General features: G+C 43.2%; 2 protein-coding genes across 6 annotated transcripts in view; one reads left to right on the plus strand and one right to left on the minus strand.

Annotated features, from left to right (window-relative positions):
• The window catches only part of LOC126035345 (uncharacterized), a 118695-nt gene that overhangs the window by 45980 nt on the left and 45836 nt on the right, over positions 1 to 26879 (plus strand). The window lies entirely within an intron of this gene.
• LOC126035272 (protein fem-1 homolog C-like) overlaps positions 1 to 26879 on the minus strand; it is a 44276-nt gene that overhangs the window by 11695 nt on the left and 5702 nt on the right. Inside the window, exons 2-3 of one of the 5 annotated variants that reach the window (XR_007504888.1) lie at positions 18154 to 18863; positions 17498 to 17710 (exon numbers count right to left, since the gene is read on the minus strand). The exons of 3 other annotated variants lie outside the window; for them this stretch is intronic. The gene's annotated coding sequence lies outside the window, so the exon portion shown is untranslated. Of the gene's footprint in view, positions 1 to 17497; positions 17711 to 17975; positions 18864 to 26879 lie in introns of those variants that run through there. One more of the 5 variants, XR_007504889.1, reaches the window with a different exon arrangement.

Genomic DNA, 26879 nt, shown 5'->3' on the forward strand with positions numbered 1-26879 from the left:
ATGTGCCCCCCCCCGCTCTGATATCCAGAATGTGCAGTTCACTCTAATATAGTGTTTAGTCAGTAAAACTCAAATCAGTCCCTAAAGCATGCCTGAGATTTGTCATAAAAGCTGAATGCTACATCAAAATAAACTGAAAATAAGATGGAGATAAAGGCTTTCCATTAACAAATTCTTTCTGCCCAGAATGTATTGTTCATGCTGTCTTAAATAGGTTAAATTCAAATGCAAAAATATTTGAAGTTGGTATATGTATATATCTATCTACAAAAAAAAAACCCAAAAAAGACTCATATTTGTTAAATACATTTCAGAAATAGAAATTTTGTTCCTCATTCTCATTCCAATTATAAGAATCTGAATTAAGTTTATGTAAATAATCTTGGTATCTTCTAGCTTTTAACTTCACAGCATTCTTATTTCCTTTTTAATGAGAAACTTGGTAAGGGGATAGGAAGTCAAAGTTTGATTAAAAAAAATACCAAAACCCAAAATTCAGAAATATCTGGTGAAACCATGATGACTGTCCTATAAATTCAATACCTACTTGTCACCAGCAGAACCAGATGCTTTAGACCCACAATGCAAACCTCTTATCCTATCTTGAGTTAGATTATCAAGTAGTAGCTTTTATCTTCTGTAGATAAACCACTAGGAAGAGAACAAGCATATCCAAGAGTTTTACGGGGTTTAGTATACAGCAGAAGGATGTAGAAACTCAAGGTCTATTTAGATGAAAGTGTTCTGATGGGCACAGAACATTTTGCCTCTTTTCTCCTGCTAGTATTCCAACAATCCTCTCCTTACTTGCTCTTCCTGAAAATTAACATGTAAATTAATCTGCTGCTTCTTCCTTAAACTTGCTTGTGGACGATCAGAGGAAGAATTGACAGCACATTTCAAAACTTGCTTATCGCTCTCAATTCCAGTAACCAGAAAGACAGTAGTAAGGAGGAACAGTAGTTATTCAAGACAAACCGAGTCTCAATCTAAGCACACTGGATAAGAATTTAGCTACCACACTAATCAAATTCATACCAAAGGCGTGCAAAATGCTATTTTCAAAAGATTATGACTAAAGGTTAACAGGTTTTTACAATTACAGTAGAACAGGAACTGTGATCACATTTTGTCCCCTCAAACAATTTTTTAAGTGCAAGTTCCAAACATTAAAAAAAAAATCCAACCCACAAAACATTAGATTGTTTATTAACATACAGTGAGCTTAACTTGCTGTCATGGTTTAACCCCAGCCAGCAACTAAGCACCACACAGTCACTCACTCACTCCCCCCCCACCCAGTGGGATGGGGAGACAATCAGAAGGAAAAAGGTAAAACTCGTGGGGTGAGATAAGAACAGTTTAATAGAACAGAAAGGAAGAAACTAATAGTGATAATAACAACAATAATAAAATGACAAAAATAATAACAAAAGGATTGGAATATAAAAAAAACAAGTGATGCACAATGCAATTGCTCACCACTCGCTGATAGCCAGTTAGTTCCTGAGCAGCGACCCGCCCCCATCCCCACTCCCCCCCAGTTTATATACTAGACATGACATCACATGGCATGGAATACCCTGTTGGCCACTTTGGATCAGCTGCCCTGGCTGTGTCCCCTCCCAACTTCTTGTGCCCCTCCAGCCTTCTTGCTGGCTGGGCATGAGAAGCTGAAAAATCCTCGGCTATAGACTAAACACTGCTTGGCAACAACTGAAAACATCAGTGTGTTATCAACATTCTTCTCATACTGAATCCAAGACATAACACTATACCAGCTACTAGAAAGAAAAATAACTCTATCCCAGCCAAAACCAGGACACTTGCCAAATGTTCTTTTTCCAATACATTTCTGAATAGCGACCAACTATTTTACTATCACTTCCAAAAAAAGTTGAGGAAGACACCCCACACAAAGTAGCACCCAAAATCATCTGTTAGATCAAGACTCATGAAATTAAAACCAGGTCTTAATAGGAAATGATTTTCAGTCTCAAATACCCTAGGCAATCTTTGTCACTAATGGAGTGTTAAGTCAGTGACAGGAACCTTCACCTATAAACTGGTCTGGTCACGCTACAGTTTCTACAGAGACCAACAAAATTTCCAGTTACAGGAACAGATATTTTTCCAAATCTAGGTGGATTAAAAGTTTGGTTTGTCAACTGTAGTTTATTAAATATAACTCCTTCTTTCTTTATTACAGAAAATTCTTCATACCACCAAATTGACAAGCATGAGGCCTTTAAATTCCTAAGATAGAAAGGGATCAAAAGTAGACAAATACACAAAACCAGCTTGCCAATACACAGACACCTCATAAAAGTCACCTTGCTATGCTGGAGAAAGTCTAGTTAAAACTTAAGTATAGCTGTCAAACCAGAAGCAAATACTGACTGGCTCCTCAGGCCATCTGCACTTATGGAACACTTAGTGATGAAGCCAAAATCAGATCCATCTGGGTGTAGACTGAGCCACCAGTTAGTGTAGCCAGTTTAGTTCAAGTCCATACTACCTCACTCACAGCAGAGCTCTGAAACACTATAAAGGTCTTTTAGAGGGTGCCAACTCCAATACCAATCTAGACATGGCCTGGGATGAAAAAGATTCAGAACTATAAGTGTTTGCAGCAATGTACATCAGAATCTTGTGTTAGCTGGGCAAATTTAACTTTAACATTTAAATTTCAAAATATTAGTGTACATAGTTTCAGTTATATTTGAGGTGTTACTCAATTTTAAAAAATAAATTAAAAACTCTCAAAAACGTTTTATTACAGACCATACTGTACTTGTTAAAATACTAGAGTCATCCTTAGGTCACAACTATTTTATCTTTACATGTTATCATTCACAATCCTTTATTTTCTACCTTCAAGTCAATATTTAAGATATTAAGAGAGTCATAACATAAAAGCATATTAAAGACAAACAAATCAAAATGCACTAGTAACACCAAAGTTCTTACAATTGCTTCACAACTATTGATATACATCATGCTAGCTTTAACGACAGGATCAATAGCAGCTATTCATATTACACACTGTAGATCCATCACCACATAATGTTGCCCTTTACACTCTTTTATCAGTTACCAGACGTGTATGCTATAACACACTGATAGTGCAAAAATTCACACAAATTAAGCTTAGCCATTGTCTGCATAAATTCAGGTACAAACCAACAGTTTATATGTCATTAATTTACAATGCAGCTACGCAGAAGACATGGAAATATTCCTAAACCACCAAGGATTTTCAGTACTCTCTCTCCACCTGGATCGCCTTCATTAAAAGATTTGCTTTTTTATTAGTATTATAGTTATTTACTCAAGCTATGGTTATTAACAGTGTATCAGAAGTAGGATAATTTTTTAGCTACTTCTTAGAGACCACAATTATTTCAAGCAATGCACAAACTAAAAGGAAAGCAATCACCACTAATTTTTAGTGGCTGCACCTCACTTCAGTTTGGATGGAACAGCAGCAGGAAGGAAATATTATAATATAAGCTTCCATAAACTAAAAGCGGACACGGGCAGATAGATGGATATAGAACTGCCAACTTAAACAAAAAAATATCCCCACCCAACAAAACACACACACATAAAACCCAACCTTAAGAAATAACAAGAATTCCAGTCATCTACCTCGCAATTATCAAGTGTTAAATTTGAGGAAGAATTTAAGAGGACATGGCAGTTAGCCTTGATATCCAACTCAAGAACTATGTTCCACATTACCCATAAATTCAACTGTTCAAATATAAGGATGGCAAATCAACTATTATCCACTTCAAAGATACTATATTGTCTATAGTGACAAGAATAAACAGTGCCTGAGCACTATGCAATTCTGCAGTTAAGTCAATCCAATTTTTGTAACAAATTATTTCTTCAGTAAGAAATTAAAATCAACATTATATCTGCTGCTGTATAGAATCACAGAATCATTTATGTTGGAAAAGACCTTCAAGATCATTGAGTCCAACCATTAACCATGCCCACTAAACCATGTCCTGAAGTACCCTGTCCACTTGCTTTTTTAAAATCTCCAGGGATGGTGACTCAACCACTTCCCTGGGCAGCCCATTCCAATGTTTGACAACCCTCTCAGTAAAAATTTTTTTCCTAAAATCTAACCTAAATCTCCCTTGCCTCAACTTGAGGCCATTTTCTCTTGTCCTATCTCCAGCCACCTGACAGAAGAAGAGGAAAGAGGCTGAAAAGAAGCAAACACCCTTTGAAAGTCATTCTCTTTGATAAGCAGCTATAAGAGAAACATATACAGAGATGTTGGTCAAACTTTTAAAGAATTCTTTAACTTAAAGATTATTATTTCAAAGCAGACTTCATTAAAATTTTCTTAATTTCTAATTCTTAAGTGATCTGCTGAAATTTGATCACACGTAGAAGCTAGCTAATATTAGAACATGAGAAACTGCTCATTCTTGCACAAGAACAAAATTGGACTGGAAATATACTAATCATAACACTTCTCTGCTAGAGAAGGTACTGCTATATTGCAATATATTGCATTGTTAATACTGTTTTCTATCTATATAAAACTCTACTATTTGCACTACCTAATAATGTTCTCTAATTAAAAACAAGAGCAAAATGGAATAATCCAAATCTCAAAGACCCATTCGGAAAAAAAACCACCAAATGTTAAACTGATATCATAGTTTCATGTTTCATTCTTTCATTATAGCCCTACTTTAACAGAGGTAGTATAAACATCACAGAACTAATTCCCTAACTATCCAGTCTTACAAAAACAAACAAACAAAAAAAAGGCAGCTCATCTAGGGAGGTGCGCCTAATGAGGTTGTGTCTTTTTATGTCAGAAAGAAATTATTCTCAAAATAGGCTGGTAGCTTGTAACATGGAAAAGAAAGTGAAGCAGTGACACAAAGTGATTTGGCTTGATTTGCAACCAATATTAGCTACATCTACTTCCTAAAATTTGCAGAATGCTTAATCAAATTTCTGGATAGCAAAACTTTTTAAATTTAAAATTTGATTTGTTTAAATATGATAGCAGTGTGATATCATACCAAAGATCTCTTCCCGAAACTACACACTCAGCTGCTGAACTTTACACACTGGTCAATCCTTCAAATTAAATACATTTTTACATGTTTAAAATAAACCACATGTATATGTTTTTGCAGCCTCACAGAAGAAATTAATCACCTTCATAAAATGAAGCTGTTCATAAAACACTGAATTTTTTAAATTTTTTTTAAGCAGAGCACTTGAAGTAAATAAGTCCTCTAGCAGCTTTACTGATCTTTAAAAAAAAATTATTAATACATACATACAAATATAGGCAGTGCAAAAGAAAACTGTTTTACGTCTCTACATTGAATAAACATGACAAAGGAAAATTAAAGTTATGCCTTCCTTTTAAAAAGAAATTAAGTAAAAATTGCAAATAACCGTTAACCTCAACAAGTTGTTCCATGTTCTGTAATGGAATAATTGTTCCCTTGGTCACAAAACTCCTTAATGATAATTCATATTACCAAGATTAATAATACAAAGTGGCAATAATGTATAAGATTGTGAATCATTTAATTTCAACAGGAACTACTTTTGGCATCTGAAATTCAATAGTTTATTCCTTTAAACTGCACCTTCTTTTGTTATTTTATCTATAGACATCGGTACTGAAGTTCAGTTTAACATAGCAGCACACACAAAATATCTACAAATTGCAGCACAGAACATTATGTAATATCATCCAAAAAAGAAAAAAAAAACCAAACAAAAAACCCAAACAAAAACAAACAAACAAACCCCAAAAACAACAAAAAAACCCACACACACAACCCACAAAACCAGACAGACACAGAACACTTTGAGAACACAGCCTTTATTCACAAAGGAAAAAAAGTGTGTTTGGAATTTTTTTCCTTGTTTTTTCCAAAATGAATCTTGACAAGCAGACAAGACAAACTCAAGAGAGAACAAATCTGTCAGATTCCTTGATGTTTACTGCAAGGGAAGATTAGTTTTTTCACGTATACTAATGTATTGGGTTTGCATGGCAAGGTTTTGGTAGCAGCGAGGGGGCTAGAGAGGTGGCTTCTAGGGGAAGCTTCTAGCAGCTTCTCACATGTCCAACAGAGCCAAAGCCAGCTGGCTCTAAGACAGACCTGCAGCTGGGCAAGGCCAAGCCAGTCAGCAATAGTGGTAGTGCCTCTGTGATAACATATTTAAGAAGGGAAAAAAGAGTTGCTGTGGAACAGAAACTGCAGCCGGAGAAAGGAGTGAGAATATGCGAGAGAAACAACCCTGAAGACCCCCAGGTCAGTGAAGAAGGAGGGGGAGAAGTCCTCCCCCTGAGGAGGAAGGAGCAGCAGAGACAATGTGTGATGAATTGACCGCAAGCCCCATTCCCCATCCCCCTGCACTGCTCGGGGGAGAGGAAGTAGAGAATCCAGGAGTGAAGCTGTGCCCGGGAAGAAGGGAAGGATGGGGGGAAAGTGTTTTAAGATTTGGATTTATTTCTCATTACCCTACTCTGGTTGATTGATAAATTAAGTTAATTTTCCCCAAGTTGAGTCCATTTTGCCCATGATGGCAATTAGTGAGTGATCTCTCCCTGTCCTTATCTTGACCCACAAGCCTTTTATTATTTTGTTATATTTCTCTCCCCTGTCCAGCTTGTAATAAACTTTGCATGACCAATTTGTTAATCAAACCTGTTGATTGTAAAATATATTGATCTCTACAAAACTCAGTAATTAAGCTGCTTTTAACCGTAATAACCGCAGTAACCGGTGCAAAAACTAGATATTGAACTAAGTAAGTAGGATGTGCCAGTCTTGATTACCTTATCTTATAACTCCTCAAAAGCAGTTTTCTGAGAAAATAAGGAACTGATCCCAGAAACCGGCCAAGGCTGATTCTGTGGCTTGGATAGATAAACTTGAGGGAGTGTCCTCTTGGAATTAATTGTAATGCGAAGCGGGAATAGGTCATGAATATGTATAGGCGTACCGGGAAATCCCATACATATGTAACACTTAACTGTTTAATTATGAGACATGTTACTGCATCAGGTGTGTGCAGTTGGTGGAGCGGAGACTCCCCGGCCGCCCAGCGCTGTTTTGCCTGCTTGATTGCTTGCTTCAATAAACCTTGATTGGATTACACACAGGCTGGTGTACAAATTTCCGTCGCAACTTATAACAATTTGGTGCTGTGACTCGGATAAGGTTAACTTGGTTTGGAATCTAAACTCTGGGGAGGCGCCCCATTCTTGGATGGCCCCGGAGTGGACAATATCCTTTCCAAGACCCTTACCTCCAAACCCTAAATTTGGCAAGCAGGCAAAAGAACACTGCAGTACCCCATAATTTTCGTGCACTAAGATCCGAACGAAGACTCCAGGTTAAGTGAGTATTAAAAGCGTTTCCCGTTCGGTCGGGGTGGGTTTCCCAAAGTGCGCATACACGAGACGCTCCCGAGAGGACCGAAGTGAGTGCAGACCCTCTTGTAGTGCGGTTCTCATTGCCCGCGAGGGCGTGAGCCACGAACGAGGGGCGCGAGTGTGCGTGTGTGAGAGAGGCACTTCGGAAGATGGGGCAGAAGAAAAGCAAGCCTTCTGACTCCATGGTGGGTTCCCTGGGGTGTAGTTCGCCCGAGAAGAGGGATGACTCCATAGGGAATCCTAAGGTCAGTCTCCCTATGATACCACCAGATAGTCCTTTAGGGGTAATAATTGCCCATTGGGATGACTGGCTGCCCAGACAGGGCAAAAGCAGAGAAAAAAAAAAAGATATATTATTGCATACAGGTGTGGGGTGTTAAACAAATTAGAGATCAGGTATTTTGGCCTGGTTTTGGGACATTTGAGGATTGGATGTGTTGGGCCCTAGACATGTATGTGGATTCTGGGGAACCCTTTGGTTTGGAGGAGAGAGAATATGCCAATTTGTGGATGGGATTGGATACCCGAATCCATGTGTTTGCTCTGGGTGAAAAGAACCATGGGAGGAGGACTGGAGGCCCTGAGGAGCTTCCCACGCCTCCTCCCCATTGTGTTCCCCCTGCACTCACGCCTGGCCCGGCCCCCCCCCCTTCCTCCTCTTCCCCAACAGCCCCAGCCCCAGACTTGGACCCTCCGAGCAAGGAGTCAGACCAGAAAGAGGGAGGAGTCAGGGGATAAATTGTGCCCCTTGAGAGAGATGGCCGTGGGGGGGGGGGGTCCACAGCCTGGCATGGGATTTGTGTCAGTACCTTTAAATTCCGGAGATGTAAGGGAATTCAGGAAGGAGAAGGGGAACCTTTTAGAAGACCCCTTGGGAGTATCCAAGAGGTTGGACCAGTTTTTGGGTCCTAATATATATATACTTGGGAAGAGCAGGAATGAGAGTTTGGGATCAGCAGCACCAACACGGTCCAGGCGCAGATATTAAATGGCCACTACAGCGGCCAAACTGGGATAACCAGAATGCAGAACATAGAACTGATATGGCAGATCTGCGTACTATAATTGTTCAAGGCATTAAGGAATCTGTTCCCCGAGGACAGAATATTAACAAAGCATTTAGTGGACACCAGAGGAAAGATGAGACCCCCACTGAATGGTTAGAGAGATTGAGAAAGAATCTGAAGCTCTATTCCGGGCTGGATCCTGCACTTCAGTGGGGTAAGCCCTGTTAAAAACTCAGTTTGTGGCAAAATCATGGGTAGACAGTAGAAAGAAACAACAGGATGAACAGATGTTTGGAAATTAATGGGGGGGGTCGGGGGCTCTACTTATTGGGGACTGAAACATCTGCGGAGCCCCGAGTAAAATTGAAATTAGGTCCCCAAAAGGAGGAGGTAGAATTTTTAGTAAATACAGGAGCCGAAAGATCCACCATTCAAAAACTACCCTCCGGTTGCACCCTTACTAAAACCACCATAAATATTGTAGGTGCAAAAGGGAAACCTTTTAAAGTCCTTAATGATTTACTCTTGCTCCCTGAGGCGGAATACAATTTATTAAGAATGGATTTGATTTTGAAATTAAACTTAAGCATTCAAAGTCAAGGAGAGGGGTCCGGCTCCGTGCGGTCGCGGCGGAGCCGGGCGCTGCAGCAGCAGCGGGCGAACTCCTTTGTTGCTGCCGCGGCAGCAGCAGCCGCGGCAGCAGGCCCCCCCCCCCCCCTCCCCCCCACCTCGGCAGCGGCCGCCGCCTCTCCTCGCGCCGCGGGGCTATAATTGAAGTCAACTCTGTAAACAGCCAAAGAGAGTGGGGCTTTCTGTGCGACTGCTGTATCGCTATCGATGAAAACAATTAAGATGGACTGTGCTACCACAAGGGTTCACAGACTCACCAAATCTATCTAGACAAACTTTAGAGAAAATTTTACAAGATTTCATTTTTACCCAGGGAAGTAAAGTTATTACAATATGTGGACGATCTATTAATAGCGGGAGAAACTGAAGAAGGAACCCGAGAAACCACTATTAAATTGTTAAACCCCCACAAACTAAAAAGGAAATTCGACAAATATTGGGATTACTAAGATATTGTAGACCATGGCTTGAAAGCTATAGTGAAAAGGTGAAATTAACTAATAACCAACTTAAATGGTCTACAGAAGATGATCAGAAATTAGAGGAAATAAGAAGGGCATTAGTACAGGCACCTGTATTAAGCCTCACAGATCTAAATAATAATAAAAAAACCCAACAAAAACCAAACCCTTTTTTTTTGTGAATAGTCCTTGCTCAAGACTGGGCAGGAATTAAGAAACCCCTGAGGTATTGTTCTAAGTTACTTGATCCAGTAAGTAGAGAATGGCCTACTTGTCTCCAAGCTTTGGTCACTACGGCGTTATTAATGGAGGAAGTTAGAAAGATTACCTTTAGTACCCCTTTAAAAGTGTATACTCCAATTAATGTCAGAAGTGTTTACAACAGAAAGTGGAAAAATGGCTAACAGATAGCCGGATCCTAAAATATGAAGCAATATTGATTGACTCCCCTAATTTAGAACTGAGGGTAACCTCTGCTCAGAGTCCGGGACATTTTGTTTGGAAAACCATCGGAGAAATTGCAACATAACTACTTAGAGGTAATTGAGACCCAGACTAAAGTGAGACAATAATTAATAAGGGCCTAAAACCTGTGGAATCAGGACCTCTAAGCCCATGAGGGTCAGCTCAGGCTTGTGAGCTGTATGCCCTATATAGGGCCCTAGAATTAATTAAAGAAAAAAAAAAAGGGACTATATTTACAGATGACAAAAATACATATGGAGTAGTTCACACTTTTGGAAAAATTTGGAAAGAAAAAGGTTTAATTAATACTCAAGAGAGGAATCTTATACATCAGGAATTAATAGCAAAAATTTTAAGAGCATTAAGAAAACCAAAGGAGATAACAGCGGTACATATGAGAGGACATCAAAAGAGATTAGATTACCGAATCAGAGGGAATAATTTGTCAGATAGAGAGGCCCAGGAAGCAGCCCTGAGGACTCGGGTCACCAAAATTAACGTAGTAATTTTCTTTGTGTTCCTATATAATGGTTCTAAGGGTAAAATATGTTGCTCTGCTGTAAAGCCTCTGTGCCAGGGAATTGTGTTTTGCCTCTGAATATTTAGGGTTGCCAATAAACTATTCTTGTTGGCAGGTTAATAAGAATATAAACACTATACAGTCCTGTGTTAATACTTAATTGTGTTTATAGGCAAAATTAAAAGACTTTACTAGCTGAGAAGTAATACTCATTTCAAGTTGTTAAATGCCAATTGAACACCCAAAGATAGAAGAAAAATTCTTACAGGAGTATATCATTGAACTCATGAAGAGATGGCAAGAACTAATAAAGAAAGGACTGATAGTGCAGAGGCCACCCTTAGATATTGCAATACACAAAATTACGCCTGGAGATAAGTTATTGATCAAAACCTGGAAAGAATCATCTCTAACTCCCTGTTGGGAGGGACCATTTCTTGTTTTGCTTACTAAAGACACTGCAGTCCGGACTGCTGAAAGAGGATGGACTCATGCAAGCAGAATCAAAGGACCAACTCAAAGTTCTCACTGGGAGGCAACCAGAGACCCTGACAGCTTGAAAATTAAGTTCCGAAGAAAAGTGAATGAGTGAGACTATCTTTTGTAAAGATCCTCACTGTATATGTTATCCCTTTGTATGCTACAGGTGTAAACTCTTGTATTGGTTTTGTTTGGCAAGGTTTTGGTAGCGGGGGGGGGGGGTTACAGGGGTGGCTTCTGTAAGAAGCTGCTGGAAGCTTCCCCTGTGTTCGAGAGAGAGCGAGCCCATACTAGCTGGCTCTAAGACGGACCCGCCGCCGGCCAAGGCCGAGCCAATCAGTGATAGTGGTAACGCCTCTGTGATAACATTTTTAAGAAGGAAAAAAGTTGGGACGGAGAGAAACTGCCGCCGGAGTGAGGAGTGAGAACATGTAAGAGAAACAAGCCTGCGGACACCAAGGTCAGTGAAGAAGGAGGGGGAGGAGATGCTCCAGGCGCCGGAGCGAAGATTCCCCTGCAGCCCGTGGTGAAGACCCTGGTGAGGCAGGCTGTCCCCCTGCAGTCCAGGGAGGTCCACGGTGGAGCAGATATCCACCTGTAGCCCGTGGAGGACCCCACGCCAGAGCAGGTGGGTTCCCGAAGGAGGCTGTGACCCCGTGGGAACCCCGCGCTGGAGCAGGCTCCTGGCAGGACCTGCGGATCTGTGGAGAGAGGAGCCCACGGAGCAGGCTTTCTGGCAGGACTTGTGACCCCGTGGGGGACCCGCGCTGGAGCAGTGTGCTCCTGAAGGACTGCACACCGTGGAATGGACCCATGCTGGAGCAGTTCGTGAAGAACTGCAGCCCGTGGGAATGGCCCACGTTGGAGCAGTTCGTGGAGGACTGTCTCCCGTGGGTGGGACCCCACGCTGGAGCAGGGGAAGAGTGTGATCAGCCCTCGTCCTGAGGAGGTGAAGCGGCAGAAAATAACGTGTGATGACCATAAACCCCATCCCTGTCCCCCTGTGCCGCTGGGGGGGCTTGGTGGTGAAATCCGGGAGGGTAGTTGTGCCTGGGAAGAAGGGAGGGGTGGTGGGAAGGTGTTCTGAGATTTCATTTTACTTCTCATTACCATGCTCTGGTTGATTTGTAACAAATTGAGTCTGTTTTGCCCGTGACGGTAATAGTGAATGATCTCTCCTGTCCTTATCTCGACCCGCGAGCCTTTTGTTATATTTTCTCTCCCCTATCCAGCTGAGGATGGGGGAGTGATAGAACGGCTTTGGTGGGCACCTGGTGTTCAGCCAGGGTTAACCCATCACAGTCTTTTTGGTGGAGAATGCGGGCAATGTGAGGAATTTGAGATAAGGATAGTAACTGAGAGAGGTAACGGGCAAAACATGGACTGAACGCAGCTAGAGAGTTAAGAGCTGCTTGATGAGTGGGGAATCTTTATTGTTGTAATTGTGGTGAAGGGATGAGGGGTGGATTGTGTGTGTAAATTGTCCACTTTTGTCAGTTTTGTGATGATATGATTTTGATTTTGGTGTGGGGAATTATTTTTGTGATGTGAGTGAAGACTTTGTGTGATGAATGTGGATTTTAATGATAGTTCTTAAAAATGTGATGCACAGAGGCGAGGGGTGGAATGTATTGGTTTTGTTTGGCAAGGTTTTGGTAGCGGGGGGGGGGGGGGGGGGGTACAGGGGTGGCTTCTGTAAGAAGCTGCTGGAAGCTTCCCCTGTGTTCGAGAGAGAGCGAGCCCATACTAGCTGGCTCTAAGACGGACCCGCCGCTGGCCAAGGCCGAGCCAATCAGTGATAGTGGTAACGCCTCTGTGATAACATTTTTAAGAAGGAAAAAAGTTGGGACGGAGAGAAACTGCCGCCGGAGTGAGGAGTGAGAACATGTAAGAGAAACAAGCCTGCGGACACCAAGGTCAGTGAAGAAGGAGGGGGAGGAGATGCTCCAGGCGCCGGAGCGAAGATTCCCCTGCAGCCCGTGGTGAAGACCCTGGTGAGGCAGGCTGTCCCCCTGCAGTCCAGGGAGGTCCACGGTGGAGCAGATATCCACCTGTAGCCCGTGGAGGACCCCACGCCGGAGCAGGTGGGTTCCCGAAGGAGGCTGTGACCCCGTGGGAACCCCGCGCTGGAGCAGGCTCCTGGCAGGACCTGCGGATCTGTGGAGAGAGGAGCCCATGGAGCAGGCTTTCTGGCAGGACTTGTGACCCCGTGGGGGACCCGCGCTGGAGCAGTGTGCTCCTGAAGGACTGCACACAGTGGAATGGACCCATGCTGGAGCAGTTCGTGAAGAACTGCAGCCCGTGGGAATGGCCCACGTTGGAGCAGTTCGTGGAGGACTGTCTCCCGTGGGTGGGACCCCACGCTGGAGCAGGGGAAGAGTGTGATCAGCCCTCGTCCTGAGGAGGTGAAGCGGCAGAAAATAACGTGTGATGACCATAAACCCCATCCCTGTCCCCCTGTGCCGCTGGGGGGGCTTGGTGGTGAAATCCGGGAGGGTAGTTGTGCCCGGGAAGAACGGAGGGGTGGTGGGAAGGTGTTCTGAGATTTCATTTTACTTCTCATTACCATGCTCTGGTTGATTTGTAACAAATTGAGTCTGTTTTGCCCGTGACGGTAATAGTGAATGATCTCTCCTGTCCTTATCTCGACCCGCGAGCCTTTTGTTATATTTTCTCTCCCCTATCCAGCTGAGGATGGGGGAGTGATAGAACGGCTTTGGTGGGCACCTGGTGTTCAGCCAGGGTTAACCCATCACAACTCTGTAGAGAAAAGTGGTGGACACATTGCTCCTATGGGTATTCCCCTAGTGGTATTTGCCACGAATGTTATAATTATGAATGGGAATTAACTGAGCAAGCATTACGTGTGGGAGTATCAACCGGGAAAATTATAAAGGACTCCAAAGAGTGGTGGGATATTTTTGCTAAAGGCATAAACCCTGAGAGATGTTGTCTTTACGTAAACAAACAGTGTCCAACGAAGGCTGAAATAGTGCAACTATCTTGCAGACGAACAGTAGTCAGAGTGGGACAGGGAGCTTGGAAAGTGAAGGATAAAAACTGGGATGCATATAAGTCAAAGCAAATCAAACATAAAGGAGGTTCCCCTGAAGAATATGACTGCTGCCGAGAAGATGGTACACCTCGCTGCTCTAAGCAACAGAGTAGGCAGAGAAGGCGGCAGAGACGTACTGCTGTGGGGATTAAGGTTGATGAACCACCTCCAGAGAAGGCTCACGGAGCCTCTTGACTTATTACTCCCAAAAAAAACGTCCTCAGAGCTTCCCCAAAGTCTTCCATCTCTCACCAGGGATAAAGACAAAAACCAAAATGATTATCAACACCCTCGGAATACCTGTCACAAGGGTAAGGGTACACCACTTTTCTCGAACTTAAGATTAAGCACTTGGATGATAAAACTGTTACTAATGCTAATAGGGATAACCCAAGGTAAAGGGAACCCCCACCAACCTTATAAATGGACGCTCCATAGGCAGGAGGATCAAATGATATTACAGCAAGTAATTGCTACCGGGACCCCAAGTTTTAATCAATCTTTATGTCAACTCGTACCCAGAGACCCATGTCTACATAACTCAGGCTTTTATTTTTGTCCTAGTTCTAACCCTGGAAAGGGGTATTGCACCCATCCCAACTCTTACTATTGTTCTTATTGGGGTTGCGAAACTATAGCTTCTGATTAGACTCCTGGGGGAGGTCCAGATAAATTCCTATCCGTAGGATGGGGACCTCATGGATGTACACCTGCTTCACATTGTTGGGATGGAAGCCAAACAGGACCATGGAGTGGAAATTGCCCATATATTTATATTAATGTAACCAACCCAATAGATCCTGCTTGGTTAACAGGAAAAACCTGGGGAGTAAGATATTGGGAACCTGGTATTGATAGGGGAGGTCTTATCTTTATTATGAAAGAAAGAATAGAAAAATCAATAACAGCATTAGAAAAATCTTTAACCTCACTATCAGAAATACTGCTACAAAACCGGAGAGGAACGGATCTCCTATTTTTACAGCAAGGAGGGCTCTGTGCAGCCCTAAGAGAGGAATGTTGCTTTTATGCCGATCACACAGGAGTAGTTAGAGATACCATGACAAAATTACGAGAGGGATTAGAAAACCAGAAAAGAGAAAGAGAAGCCCAACAGAACTGGTATGAGTCCTGATTTACTAAATCCCCTTGGTTAACTTTGCTGTCAACCATAATAGGACCAATAGCTGTATTAATGTTGATATTAACTTTTGGACCTTGTATATTGAATAGAATTATTGGATTGGTAAAAAAATAGATTAGAAGCTGTACACCTAATGTTGATAAGAAGACATTATAAGCACCTAGAAGATGAGATTATTAAAGAAACTCCCCTTCTCTCCCTAGCTCGAGAAACTCTTGCCCGGTTTGATGAACAAAATAATAGAAACAAAAAGGGGGAATTGTAATAAACTTTGCATGACCAATTTGTTACTCAAACCTGTTGATTGTAAAATATATTGATCTCTACAAAACTCAGTAATTAAGCTGCTTTTAACCGTAATAACCGCAGTAACCGGTGCAAAAACTAGATATTGAACTAAGTAAGTAGGATGTGCCAGTCTTGATTACCTTATAACTCCTCAAAAGCAGTTTTCTGAGAAAATAAGGAACTGATCCCAGAAACCGGCCAAGGCTGATTCTGTGGCTTGGATAGATAAACTTGAGGGAGTGTCCTCTTGGAATTAATTGTAATACCTCTTGGAATTAATTGTAATGCGAAGCGGGAATAGGTCATGAATATGTATAGGCGTACCGGGAAATCCCATATATATGTAACACTTAACTGTTTAATTATGAGACATGTTACTGCATCAGGTGTGTGCAGTTGGTGGAGCGGAGACTCCCCGGCCGCCCAGCGCTGTTTTGCCTGCTTGATTGCTTGCTTCAATAAACCTTGATTGGATTACACGCAGGCTGGTGTACAAATTTCCGTCGCAACTTATAACACAGCTGGGGGGGGGTAATAGAGTGGCTTTGGTGGGCACCTGGCATCCAGCCAGGGTCAACCTACCACAACTAAACCACACCCATCATACAGCAAAGAGTGTGCATCCACATAATCCCCCTACTTCTGGGTCTGCCAAGTCTGTAAAAAATTCCACCCCCAGTAGGTTTGAGTATTATGCTTTTCAGTTTCCCACATAAATAACAACACTGAAATGGTGCTAGTCCTTGATATAGTACTACTATATGTATAACCTTGATAAGGTACTCAGAGACTGAGGTCTATATACTTCTAAACTTTCCAAAATGAGCAAGTAAACTGAAGAAGCCTCATCCTCCACATTATTTTACAAAGCCATTATAATCAAATACTGCACCATAGCTAATGGTATTTAAGAACATCAAGACTTCAAATCATAGCATTATTTTGCATTTTCAAAATAAATGATTCCCTCTAACTTTTAAGGTCATATGGAATATGATATACAACAAAAAATAGGTTTCCAACCCAACATTCCTGTGCAGATCTTGAGATACCTAAATGAATGCCTAATCCAGCAGTTCTCAAATTTTCTAATACTTGGGAGAAGGGGGGAATCAGTCTTTTGGCTAGCAGATGTGTCTGTTAACAACTGAAAGGAGACAGAGGTAGTAAAGACCATCAGTGAAACCCAGGAATATCATCTCAATGAGAAAGAGACCACATTCCAAGCAACTCAGCAATGGAGTTACAAGCCACATTGGGGGGGGGACGGGGGGACGGGACACGACCCAAACCAAAACAAACCCCTGCCTTTCAAGTAATTATTTTTGGAAAAAAAGAATCCTTATTCCCTGCACCATTATGTACACACCATCCTGGCTGTCAGAGCTTGTGTACTTTATCTATAGTTTAACTTCTTAATTGTAGAAAGAAGGAGAATGAACCTCCATTATTAGAGCAGGTCTGATGGAGAAGGGATCAAGCATAATGCAAAGTATCAAAACACACATTGTGATTTCTCAAAGTGCAAGATCCAAGTATTATGTCTGGCATTAGACTAGAGGTGTAACATCCCTTTAAAATGGTTTGCACGCAAAATAACTCTGTTGTGGAAATTAAATTAATTTTAAATAGAAAATCCAATTCCAACAACCACAGCCTCAGGTAGATCACCAACAAAGCCCAAATCCGTAATTTCGAGGCCCAGCAAAGACTGCTATCACTTGAATTACAAGAGCAAGCATCTCCCCCACCCTCCCGCACCACACAAACACTGACTAGCCAAAAGAAGACTGCACAGAAACACATCAGCAAAACACTGATCAAGACTCCAGAAGTCTATTAACACTGTAAGGGAGCACTAACCTTTAACTACAGATCATTGGCAGGCTTCACAATGCAGCAGAATAGAAAACTGCATGCAGCCAAAATGCAGAATGTTCCTCCTGATCCAAGCACATGAATAGATGGTCTGTACCTCATTCAGAGTTTAGTTCTAGGGTTCTTTCTCCTCATGAAAAAAAAACCTCAGGTTTCTGCTACTACAGTATTATCCATACTATTCTTTAAGAGAATTTTTTTTTAATTAAAAAAACACACAACCAAAACAAAACAAACTAATTTGCTGTTAGAGACCTGTTTCATACCAGTGAAATATATCAAGCCCTGTTAGTTTTAACCTGCAGCTTCTCAAACCAGGAGTAATCTACTGGAAAAGCCTCTGAAAGGGGGGGGAAAAAAAAAAAAAAAAAAAAAAAAAAAGGAGTTTTCTTATCCTGTTGTCATGGTTTAAGCCCAGCCAGTAACAAAGCACCACAAAGCCACTCGCTCACTCCTCCCCCACCCCAGCCCCAGTGGGATGTGGAGGAGAAAATATAAAGAAATGCTCATGGGTCGAGACAAGGACAGGGAGGGATTACTGATCACTTATGGTCATGGGCAAAAGACAGGCTCAACTTGGGGGGGGGGTGGGGGGGGAATGTAATTTACTACAATCAAATCAAAACAAGGATACCGTGAAGCAAAACCCAAATCTTAAAACACCTTCCCCCGACCCCTCCATCCTTCCCGGCCCAACTCCACTCCCGGTTTTTTCTACCTCCTCCCCCCCCCCAGCGGCACAGGGGGACAGGGAATGGGGGTTGCAGTCAGTTCATCACACCTTGTCTCTGCTGCTCCTTCCTCCTCAGGGGGAGGACTCCTTGCTCTTCCCCTACTCCAGCATGGGGTCCTTCCCACGGGAGACAGTCCTTCACGAACTTCTCTGGCATGGGTCCTTTCTGCAGGCTGATCTTCTGGTACAAGCTACTCCAGTGGGGGCTTTCCCATGGAGTCACGGCCATCTTTGGGGGCATGCACCTGCTCCACCATGGGGTCCTCCACAGGCTGCAGGTGGGCATCTACTCCACCGCTCACCTCCATGGGCTACAAGGGGGACAGCCTGCCATCTCACCATGGGCTGCAGGGGCATCACCTCCTCCAGCATACCTCCTCCCCCTCCTTCTTCACTGACATTTGAATCTGCATATGTGTTCCTCTCACATTCCAATCCCCTCCCCCACTGTAGGTTCCCCTTCTTAAATATGTTATCCCAGAGGCATTACCACCGTTGTTGATGGGCTCGATCTTGGCCAGAGTGGGTCCGACTTGGAACCAGGGGAGCTTCTAGCAGCTTCTCACAGGAGCCATCCCTGCATCCCCCTCCCCTGCTACCAAAACCCCACCACACAAACCCAAAACACCTGTTTATCACTAGGGGTTTTTTCCTCACTTGCACTGTTCACATGACAAAGTATTAAGAAAATCCTTTGTTTCCATTTCTGTAGCTCATATGTTCTTCATAAAAGTTTGGGGAAAATGTAAAAGTCAGATCTGTAAAACAGTGGAAAGAACAAAGACAACTCATGCTCATATTTTAAATTCAAAACTATTGACCATCTTCTGCAGTATAGCACTTGTCTAACCCCAAACATCTTGTTACCTCCTTCACCATCATCTCCTGTTAGATGGTGCTAGACCTATACTTTACATCAGCATAGTATCCTACCTGAATCAGACTCAAAAATCATATTCTAGCTGTACTTTTGCACTTCCACAACTCTCCTTCCAAAACATCTGCATTCTGAATTTTAGTAATCCAAAACACAGTTGCTGGATTATGTCTGTATTTTAAAAGCAGGACTTGACTGCATGTTTTTAAACTACTCTCTTATACCCCTGCCTCAACTGTCATCCTGGCTTTTAGATCTCTCTGAACTTACCCATTTTGTCATCTCCAAGTATTTGGATTTTTCCCTGGAACTGTCAACACCTGAAAACATATTTTCACATTTTTCCCAGCTCTAGAATTCTCCCCATTTTTTAAATGTGAATTGTAATGAACGGGTTAACTTTGTTCATGAAATCGGTAAGGGAGAAGAGACATATTGAGAGTTAGCAGATGCCTTGTGTAAATAACAAAACTTTCTTAATTGGTGCGTAAAGGTCACGGGAAGAGGGCAACGGCTATAACTTACTAGCTAAGGAGGGAAAAGAACAACTATAATTTACCAGATAACGGGATGGGCTCCACCAAGACTGCATTTTTCTATATCAAAGGACATTCTATATCAAAAAGATACTCGTCCTTGAGAAGATAGACCGAATCTGCCTAGTGACAGACCTGCACGAATGAAGAAAGAAGAAGCAGGACAAGGCGGAGACTTGCAAGAAAGAGATACATGGAATGTATATAAGGAATGTAACTATAACCTAAAGTTGCGAGCTTGTGGCGGAGCACTGCCTCCCTGGCCGCCCAGCGCTGTTTTGCTCTTTTATCGCTTGCTAATAAATTCGACTTTTTTTTTTCACTACAAATTGGTTCCTCCAATTTGTCACGAGCGTCTATAACAAATTTGGTGCCGTGACTCGGATTCAGGTTCTTTAGTGTGGACCCTCGCAAGCGGGGAGGCGCCCTATCCTTGGATAGCCCCGTCTTGAGGAGGTGCCCCTGCCATACCCTGGACCCACGAACCCCTTTAAATTACGATAACTGAGCAAAAGAACCTGCAGGACCCCTTAAATTTTGTGCACGAAGACCAAGCGAAGACCCTAGGAGTGGGTGAGTATAAGCCGTGAACCGTTTGGTTGGGGTGGTTATCCCGAGGTGCGACTGTGTAAGAGGTCTCTCTGAGATCACGCGAGTGCGGACCCTCCAGTAGTGCAGTTCTCGTAGCCCGCGAGGGAGCGAGTCACGACCGAGGGGAAGTGAGTGTGTGTGTGTGGAAAAGGGCACCTCGGAAGATAGGACAGAGGAAAAGCAAGCCCTCTGGATCCATGGGGATGGGGATGAAAGATAAGTTACCGGACATACCCCCTGATAGTCCCTTAGGCCTGATGATAAGATATTGGGACAGTTCACCAAAGAGAACAGATAAGTCTAAGGAAAAGATGATTAATTATTGTATTGAGATTTGGGGTGGGAAACCTCTCAATAATCCTCATGTACTCTGGCCCGTGTTCGGGTCCTCCGAGGATTGGGTGTGTCAACAGTTAAATATATGGGTAAATAATAAAAGACCACCAGTCAGCCCGGAGGAGAGCGAATATGCCGCCCTATGGATTCCCCAATCCTGGGAGCCGTCATTCCTCTTTGCCTTAAGGGAAAACAGACCAGATAAACCTCGAAAAGATGATGAGGACCCCCTTTGGCCCCCTCCCTATGCCCCTCATGCCCTTCCGATCCAGGACCCACCCCAAGGCCAGGAAATAGCCCAGGCCCGGGAAGGGATAGATTCGGAACCTGATTCCCCGACCCCGGCACCCCCTCCCAGAAGGTCTGTACGTAATAAAATAAGGCGAGGAAGGGAGGGATTGTTTCCTCTTCGGGAAATGTTAGTGCCTGGTGGGGACGGACAGGGGGGGCTGGGAACGGGGTATGTGGCAGTTCCCCTTAATACAGGGGATGTAAGAGAATTTAAGAAGGAAATGGGGGGTCTGTTAGATGATCCCCTGGGGGTAGCCGAGAGGCTGGATCAATTCTTGGGACCAAATTTGTACACGTGGGATGAATTACAATCTATCCTGGGCATATTATTCACCGTAGAGGAAAGAGAAATGATTAGAGGGGCTGGGATGAGAGTGTGGGACCAGCAACATCAGGCTGGTCCGGCAGCGGATCAAAAATGGCCCCTAAATCGGCCAAATTGGAATAATCAAGATCCGGCTCATAGAAATAATATGTCAGACTTGAGAATAATTATAATTCAGGGGATACGGGAATCCGTTCCCAGAGGGCAGAATATTAATAAAGCCTTTCGTGAACAGCAGAAAAAAGATGAGACCCCAACAGAATGGCTTGAAAGGTTAAGGAGAAGTTTCCAGTTATATTCTGGGGTAGATCCTGCTACTCCTGTAGGACAAGCGTTGTTGAAAACTCAGTTTGTGGCCAAGTCGTGGGGAGATATTAGGAAGAAGTTGGAAAAAATTGAGGACTGGCAGGAACGGGGGTTGGATGAATTACTTAGAGAAGCTCAGAAGGTGTATGTGAGGCGAGAAGAGGAAACGGAAAAGCAGCAGACTAGGCTGCTGGTTGCAGCGGTAAGAGAAGGACAGAAAGGTGTGATAATGAGACCCGGTAGATCTGGTAGGGGAGATAAGGCCGTGGAATGTTTTTATTGCAGGAAAAGAGGACACATGAAGAGAGAATGTAGAAAAAGGATTCAGGATGAAAAAGCGTTCCGGGAGGATTAGCGGGGTCAGGGGCTCTATTTGCTGAGGACCCCTGGTAAGAAAGAGCCCTTGATAACTTTAAAAGTGGGTCCTCAGCGCCAGGAGGTGATCTTTCTTGTAGATACCGGGGCCGAAAGGTCTACTGTGCAATCATTACCTCCGGGATGTAAACTATCCGGAGATGAAGTTAATGTAATTGGGGCAAAAGGGGAACCTTTTAGGGTCCCTGTTATAAAAGATGTGGCGATGGAATCAAGTTGCAGATATGGAATCGGAACGCTGTTGTTGGTACCTGAAGCGGAATATAACCTATTAGGTAGGGATTTAATCGTAGAAATGGGGATTCGGGTGGATGTGGAGAAGGAAGAGTTAAAAATCAGGCTTTGTCCCCTTACAGAGGAGGACGAGAAGCAAATTAACCCCGAAGTATGGTATACTCCCGAAACAGTTGGAAAACTGGATATTGAACCATTTGAGGTGGTTATTAAGAACCCTGAGATTCCAGTAAGAGTTAAACAATATCCTTTATCTAATGAAGGGAGAAGGGGACAAAAACCTGAGATTGAGAGACTATTGGGAAAGGGGGTACTCGAACCCTGCATGTCCCCTTTTAATACCCCGATTTTACCAGTAAAAAAATCCGATGGTGGCTATCAGCTGGTGCATGACCTAAGAGAAATCAATAAACGGACTGTAAGCCGGTTCCCGGTAGTGGCAAACCCACACACCCTGCTGAGTCAACTGGGGCCCGAGAACCAATGGTATAGTGTAATAGATCTTAAGGATGCATTCTGGTCATGCCCTCTAAAGGAGGAAAGTAGAGATTATTTTGCCTTTGAGTGGGAAGACCCAGACACTCATAGGAAACAGCAGTTAAGGTGGACTGTACTTCCCCAAGGGTTCACGGAATCCCCAAACTTATTTGGACAAGCCCTAGAACAAATTCTACGGGAATACCAGTTGCAAGATGGGGTTGTGCTAGTACAGTATGTAGATGACTTATTGTTGGCAGGAGAGAATCGGGAGACAGTCAGAAAAGAAAGCATATGATTGTTAAATTTCTTGAGCCTTCAAGGCCTCAAGATATCACGGTCAAAACTACAGTTTGTGGAAGAGGAGGTAAAATATTTAGGACACTGGATAAGCAAGGGGACTAAGAAGTTGGACCCTGAACGAGTAAATGGGATTTTATCACTGAAAGCCCTGAGGAGTAAACGACAGATTAGACAACTGTTGGGGCTATTTGGGTATTGTAGGCACTGGATAGAGAACTTTAGTGCAAAAGTGCGATTTTTGTATCAAAAGCTAACTGTGGATGGACTGCTTAAATGGACTCAGGAGGATGAAGAACGATTAGAGAGTCTCAAGGCTGATCTAGTTAATGCCCCTGTCTTGAGTCTGCCTGATGTGAAGAGACCCTTTTATTTATTTGTGGCCACCGAGGAGGGGACAGCATACGGGGTTTTGACTCAGGAGTGGGCAGGAAAAAAGAAACCCGTAGGATACATTTCCAAATTATTAGATCCCGTCAGTAGAGGGTGGCCAACCTGTTTACAGGCAGTCGCTGCTGTAGCCCTGATAGTGGAAGAAGCGAATAAGATAACGTTTGGAAGTGAATTAAGGGTGTTCTCCCCCCATAATATTCGAGGAGTTCTACAACAAAAAGCTGAAAAATGGATCACTGATGCTAAGCTTTTAAAATATGAGGGGATCCTAATCCATTCCCCTAAATTGGAAATCGGAACAACGAGCTTGCAGAACCCGGCACAATTTTTGTATGGGGGTCCTGAAGAAGAGTTAACACATAATTGCCTCCAAACCATTGAAGAACAAATGAAAATTAGGCCAGATCTGGAAGAGGTAGAATTGGAAAAGGGAGAAAAGTTATTCGCTGATGGGTCATCTCAAGTAATAGCAGGGAAAAGGAAGTCAGGATATGCAATTGTGGATGGAGAGAGCCTAGAAGTAAAAGAATCCGGACCCCTCAGTCCTAGTTGGTCGGCGCAGGCATGTGAGTTATATGCAGTACTTAGAGCATTGGAACTTTTAAAGGACAAAGAAGGGACCGTGTACACGGATTCAAAATATGCGTATGGAGTGGTACACACTTTCGGAAAAATTTGGGAAGAGCGGGGACTTATTAACTCTCAAGGAAAGGGTTTGGTCCACGAGGAACTAATTGTCAAAACTCTACAAGCAATAAGAGGGCCCAAGCAAATAGCTGTGGTACATGTTAGGGGACACCAAAGCGGAATGACCCCTGAAATTCGAGGGAATAATCTCGCTGACCAAGAGGCCAAGGCGGCAGCACTACTTGCTGTGACTATCACCCCGCCAGCGGGTGAAACGCCGGCAAAAACCCTAAGCCCACAGTTTAGTAAACCCGAAATGGATAAATTGAGGGGAATGGGAGTAGTGGAAAAAGAGGGTAAGTGGGAACTACCCGATGGGAGACAGGTGTTACCAAAAGCACTAACATGGAAAATAATGAGAGGTATGCACTCAAAGACTCATTGGGGTGTCCAAGCGCTGGTCGATCAGTTTGCAATAAAGTACATGTGTATTGGGGTTTATAATGTAGCCAAGGGAATCGTACAAGGGTGCCTAACGTGTCAGAGGATCAATAAACAGCATCTTAGAGAAAAAGTACAAGGGGGACGGGAATTAGCACACCGACCATTTGCCAAAATACAGATTGATTTCACTGATCTCCCTAAAGTAGGGCGATATAAACATTTACTTGTATTGGTAGACCACCTCACTCATTATGTCGAGGCGTTCCCTACTGCTAGGGCAACTGCCAATACGGTGGTAAAAGTACTTTTAGAACATATCATACCACGATATGGAAATATTGAAACTATTGATTCAGATAGAGGCCCACATTTCGTTTCCAAAGTAGTAAAAGAAGCTCTAGCCCCCTTTGGAACTAAATGGGAGTTCCATACCCCCTGGCACCCCCAAAGCTCCGGGAAAGTGGAACAAATGAATGGAGAAATAAAGAAACAATTAACTAAGTTAATGATAGAAACCAAAATGTCATGGGTAAAATGTTTGCCAATTGCTTTATTAAATATTCGGACTCAGCCCCGAGCGGATACTGGAATTTCCCCATTTGAAATGTTATATGGCATGCCCTATGATATGGAATGCCCAGTTAATTACCCTACTTTAGATGAAGACAGTATTAACCCTTATATTGTTCAGCTGATGAAAAGAAGAGAGCGATTGCGAAGGAAGGGAATGGTGGTACAGAGGCCACCCCTAGATATATATATGCATTCAGTGAAGCCAGGTGATATGGTATTAATCAGAGTCTGGAGAGAATCCTCTCTCACTCCTAGGTGGGAGGGGCCCTTTCTTGTTTTACTTACCACAGAAACTGCTGTCCGGACTGCAGAACGAGGATGGACTCATGCAAGCAGAATCAAAGGACCAATTCAGAGCTCTCACTGGGAGGCAACCAGAGACCCTGATGGTTTGAAGATTAAGTTCTGAAGAAAAGTGGATGAGTGAGACTATCTTTTGTAAAAATCCTCACTGTATATGTCATCCCTTTGTATGCTACAGGTGTAAACTCTGTAAAGGAAAGTGGTGGACACATTGCTCCTATAGGTATTCCGGTATTCCCCTAGTGGTATTTGCCACAAAAATTATACTTGCAAACAGGTAAACATTACGTGTGGGTGTATCAACCGGGAAAAATTATAAAGGACTCTAAAGAGTGGTGAGGATATTTTTGCTAAAGGCATAAACCCTGAGAGGTGTTGTCTTTATGTAAACGGGACACGTACAACAAAGGCTGAAATAGTGCAGATGAACAGTGGCCAGAGTGGGGTGGGGAGCTCAAGGATAAAAAAATTGGGACACATATAAGTCACAGCAAACCGAATATAAAGGAGGTTCCCCTGAAGAATATGACTGCTGCCAAGAAGATGGTACACCTCGCTGCTCTAAGCAACAGAGTAGGCAGAGAAGGCGGCAGAGACGTACTGCTGTGGGGATTAAGGTTGATGAACCACCTCCAGAGAAGGCTCACGGAGCCTCCTGACTTATTACTCCCAAACAAAATATCCTCAGAGCTTCCCCGAAGTCTCCCATCTCTCACCAGGGATAAAGATAAAAATCAAAATGATTGTCAACATCCTCGGAATACCTGTCACAAGGGTAAGGGTACACCACTTTTCTCAAACTTAAGATTAAGCACTTGGATGATAAGACTGTCCCTAATGCTAATAGGGATAACCCAAGGGAATGGGAACCCCCACCAACCTTATAAATGGACGCTCTATAGGTGGGAGGATCAAATGATGCTACAACAAGTAATTGCTACCGGGGCCCCAAGTTTTAATCAATCTTTATGTCAACTCGTACCCAGAGACCCATGTCTACATAACTCAGGCTTTTATTTTTGTCCTAGTTCTAACCCTGGAAAGGGGTATTGCACCCATCCCAACTCTTACTATTGTTCTTATTGGGGTTGCGAGACTATAACTTCTGACTGGACCCCTGGGGGAGGTCCAGATAAATTCCTATCCGTAGGATGGGGACCTCATGGATGTACACCTGCTTCACATGGCTGGGATGGAAGCCAAATAGGACCATGGAGTGGAAATTGCCCATATATTTATATTAATGTAACCAACCCAACAGATCCTGCTTGGCTAACAGGGAGAACATGGGGAATCAGACTTTGGGAACCAGGCGCAGACTCAGGGGGAATAATTACAATAAGGAAGGAGCTGGCGCCAAATGAACCCTCTGGTGTGGGACCAAATCCGGTCATAGCAGAGGAAGAGGATAGCAACAGTATTGTACATACTGTTACAATCCTTCCTAGCATAGGCGTCGCTGAAAATAATATCCCGGGAATATCAACAAGAATCAACCCATTGTGGGATATGCTCCAAGCCAGCTATCAGGTACTGAATGCCACCTACCCCAATATAACTGAGCATTGTTGGTTATGTTACAACATTCGACCGCCCTTTTATGAAGCTATTGGGGTGGACAGTAGATTTAAAAAGGCCAACGGAGCAAATCCAGTTCAATGTATGTGGAATAAGGAATCTGGACGTAAGCAAGGGATAACAATGTCCCAAGTATCAGGAAAAGGAAGATGTATAGGAAATGTCCCAAAAGACAAACGACACCTGTGTAACACAACTCGTAAATCAA

Source organism: Accipiter gentilis, chromosome W (genome assembly GCF_929443795.1).
Source record: "Accipiter gentilis chromosome W, bAccGen1.1, whole genome shotgun sequence".
NCBI classification, from domain to species: Eukaryota; Metazoa; Chordata; class Aves; order Accipitriformes; family Accipitridae; genus Astur; species Astur gentilis.